Source organism: Budorcas taxicolor, chromosome 3 (genome assembly GCF_023091745.1).
Source record: "Budorcas taxicolor isolate Tak-1 chromosome 3, Takin1.1, whole genome shotgun sequence".
Taxonomy (NCBI): Eukaryota; Metazoa; Chordata; class Mammalia; order Artiodactyla; family Bovidae; genus Budorcas; species Budorcas taxicolor.
The window spans coordinates 19,924,564-19,928,544 of NC_068912.1; the positions used below are offsets into that span (position 1 = coordinate 19,924,564).

At 44.9% G+C, this 3,981-nt stretch overlaps 1 pseudogene; it reads left to right on the forward strand.

Moving 5' to 3' along the window:
• The first annotated feature begins 2,645 nt into the window (after window positions 1–2,645).
• Window positions 2,646–3,169, forward strand: LOC128045178 (ferritin light chain-like; annotated as a pseudogene).
• Window positions 3,170–3,981: the final 812 nt, after the last annotated feature.

Below are 3,981 nucleotides of genomic sequence, written 5' to 3' on the forward strand. Positions count from 1 at the left end.
GGTTACCATTTCCTGCTCCAGGGGATCTTCCTGACCCAGGGATCAAACCTGGGTCTCCTTCCTTGGCAGGCAGATTCTTTACAGTCTGAGGCACCGGAGAAGCCTAACATGCAATGTGCTTTCACATTATAATAATTTATTTTGCATCAAATTTGTCCTCTTAGGATAGGAAAATATTTTCCTCCTTACTCTGAGGTACATAAAGTGTTGTAGATTCAACAGTACCTCATTCTGTTGTTTCATCATTATAGTCTTAGCTCATTTGACATATTGCTCTGATTTCTCTATCTTAACTTATCAGATAAGGGCCTTGGGCATGATTCATATTTTATCTCCATTCTATTCTCAGGAAGATCAATAAAAGAATATCTCACAATTATTTGTCAAAATATGACATTGCCTTATAAAATAAAATCTGAGGAAAAATATCCTTTATTAAACTATATGACGTCACTCTATATGATACACTCTGTTCAGCTCAGTTCAGTCGCTCAGTCGTGTCCGACTCTTTGTGACCCCATGAATCGCAGCACGCCAGGCCTCCCTGTCCATCACCAACTCCCGGAGTTCACTCAGACTCACGTCCATCGAGTCCGTGATGCCATCCAGCCATCTCATCCTCGGTCGTCCCCTTCTCCTCCTGCCCCCCATCCCTCCCAGCATCAGAGTCTTTTCCGATGAGTCAGCTCTCCGCATGAGATGGCCAAAGTACTGGAGCTTCAGCTTTAGCATCATTCCTTCCAAAGAAACCCCAGGGCTGATCTCCTTCAGAATGGACTGGTTGGATCTCCTTGCAGTCCAAGGGACTCTCAAGAGTCTTCTCCAACACCACAGTTCAAAAGCATCAATTCTTCGGCGCTCAGCCTTCTTCACAGTCCAACTCTCACATCCGTACATGACCACAGGAAAAACCAGAGCCTTGACTAGACGGACCTTAGTCGGCAAAGTAATGTCTCCGCTTTTGAATATGCTATCTAGGTTGGTCATAACTTTTCTTCCAAGGAGTAAGCGTCTTTTAATTTCATGGCTGCAGTCAACATCTGCAGTGATTTTGGAGCCCCCAAAAATAAAGTCTGACACTGTTTCCACTGTTTCCTCTTTTATTTCCCATGAAGTGATGGGACCAGATGTCACGATCTTCGTTTTCTGAATGTTGAGCTTTAAGCCAACTTTTTCGCTCTCCTCTTTCACTTTCATCAAGAGGCTTTTTAGCTCCTCTTTCTGCCTTAAGGGTGGTGTCATCTGCATATCTGAGGTTATTGCTATTTCTCCCGGCAGTCTTGATTCCAGCCTGTGCTTCTTCCAGTCCAGCGTTTCTCATGATGTACTCTGCATACAAGTTAAATAAGCAGGGTGACAATGTACAGCCTTGACGTACTCCTTTTCCTATTTGGAACCAGTCTAGGTCCATCCATGTCTCCACAAATGACCCAATGCCATTCCTTTTTATGACTGAGTAATATTCCATTGTGTTTATGTGCCATATCTTCTTTACCCAATCTTCTAGTGATGGACATTTAGGTTGTTTCTATAGCCTGGCTATTGTAAATAGTGCTGCGTTGAATATTGGGGTGCAAATATCTTTTCAAATTATGTTTGTTTTTTTTCTGGGTATATGTCTAGGAGTGTGATTCCTGGGTCTTATGTTGTATTTTTAGTTTTTTAAGGAAGCTCCATACTGTTCTCCACAGTAGCTGCACCAATATATATTCCCACCAACAGTGTAGGAGGGCTCCTTTTTCTCCACACCTTCTCCAGCATTTATTCTTTATAAATTTCTTGATGAGGGCCATTTTGAGGAGAGATAGCCGTGAGAAATATCAGTAACCTTAGATATGCAGATGATACCACTCTAATGGCAGAAAATGAAGAGAAACTAAAGAGCCTCTTGATAAAAGTGAAAGAGAGTGAAAAAGCTGGCTTGAAACTCAACTTGAAAAAAATTAAGATCATGGCATCTGGTTCCATCTCTTCAGGCAAATAGAAGGGGAAGAAGTGGAAGAAGTGACAGCTTTCTTTTCTTGGGCTTCAAAATCACTGCAGACAGTGACTGCAGCCATGAAATTCAAAGATGCTTGCTCCTTGGAAGAAAAGCTATGACCAGACAGCATGTTTAAAGAGCAGAGACATCACTTTGCCGACAAAGGTCCATATAATCAAAGTAGTCATGTATGGATGTGAGAGTTGGACCATAAAGAAGGCTGAGTGCCAAAGAATTGATGCTTTCAAATTGTGGTGCTGGAGAAGACTTTTGAGAGTCCCTTGGACTGCAAGGAGATCAAACCAATCTGTCCTAAAGGAAATCAGCCCTGAATATTCATTATAAGGACTGATGCTAAAGCTGAAGCTCTGATACTTTGGCCACCTGATGGGAAGAGCTGACTCACTGGAAAAAAACTCTAATGCTGGAAAAGATTGAAGGCCTTAAAAGGAGGAGGCAAAGTGCACTCAGCGGTCCCATGGATCTGTCTCTTGCTTCAACAGTGCTTGAAAGGAACAGACCCAAGGACACCCCCTTGCTCCAGCCTACAACCACCCTCCAACTTTTTTTCCAGTTGCAGCCTTTGGAATCAGCCACTCAGCTATCCATGATCACCAGGACCAGTCACCATTTTTTGAGCTTCACTCCTTATTACTGATCAACCATGAGCTCCCAGATTTGTCAGAATTATTCCACCAAGGTGGAGGCCGCCATCATCACCTGGTCAACATGTATCTGTGGGCCTCTTATACCTACCTCTCTCTGGGCTTCTGTTTTGACCACGACAGTGTGGCTCTGGAGGGTGTGGCCCAATCTTTTGCAAAGTGGCCTAGGAGAAGCATGAGGACATGGAAAGTCTCTTGAAAATGCAAAACAAGTGCAGTGGCCTCCCCTCTTTCTGGACATGCAGAAATCATCTGAAGATGAGTGGGGTAAAACCCAGGGCGCTTTGGAAGCTGCCCTTCTCATAGAGAAGAATCTGAACCAGACCATATTGGATCTGCATGGCCTGGGTTCTGCTCGTGCAGACCCCCACTTCTGTGACTTCCTGGAAAACCACTTCCTAGATGAGAAGGTGAAATTCATCAAGAAGATGGTGACCACGTGAGCAACCTCTGTAGACCGGCTGGTCCCCAGGCTGGGTTGAGTGAATATCTCTTTGAAAGGCTCACCCTCAACCACGACTAGGAGCCTCTGAAGCCCAGCGGCCTTTGAGGAGCCCCCCTAACATCAGGCTACACTCTATGGGGCTGTGAAGAGTCAGACAGGACTGACCACACACACACACACACCCCTACCATCAGGGCTTCTGCCTGAAGCCCCCTCTCTGCAGCCACTAGGCAGCATCTTAACACTCTGGAGCCCTCTTAAGCCTTGGACCAAATGGAAACAATAAAGGTTTTTGCAGCATCAACAAATAAATAAAAGGAGAAGGGGTGGAATGAGATGGTTAGATAGCATCACCAACTCAGTGGACATGAATTTGAGCAAACTCTGGGAGACAGTGGAGGACAGAGGAGCTTGGCACGCTGCAGCACATGGGGTTGCAGTGAGTCAGACACAATTTAGCTCTGGCACCCTATACCAAGGTCACAGATGTGGAGCCTTGTACCAAAGTCACAGGATAAAAATCTCTAGAACTGACCAAGTCCCATAGCAACTGTTGCCACAAGCCTCTAGATCTAAACCGGCCAGTTCCTTGACTCCATATTATGTAAAATACCCACCCCACAATCCACCCTATAGCATCCTAACCAATCACCTAATGCCACCCTTCCAGTAGGAATTTTCTGTTTTGAGGTTGTAAAAAACAGCTGCAAGCCTGTGAAAGCATTCAGCTCTCCCTTGAGCCAGCCCACTGTTGTAACAGGGCCTCCCACTCTAATAAACTTTATTTTCCTCTCATTCTGCCTCACGTCTGGAAATTCTTTTCCAACCTGCACACAGACCAGAACACTAGCAACTGGACAACAAAAACATTCTGAGGAGTGTGAGGTGAT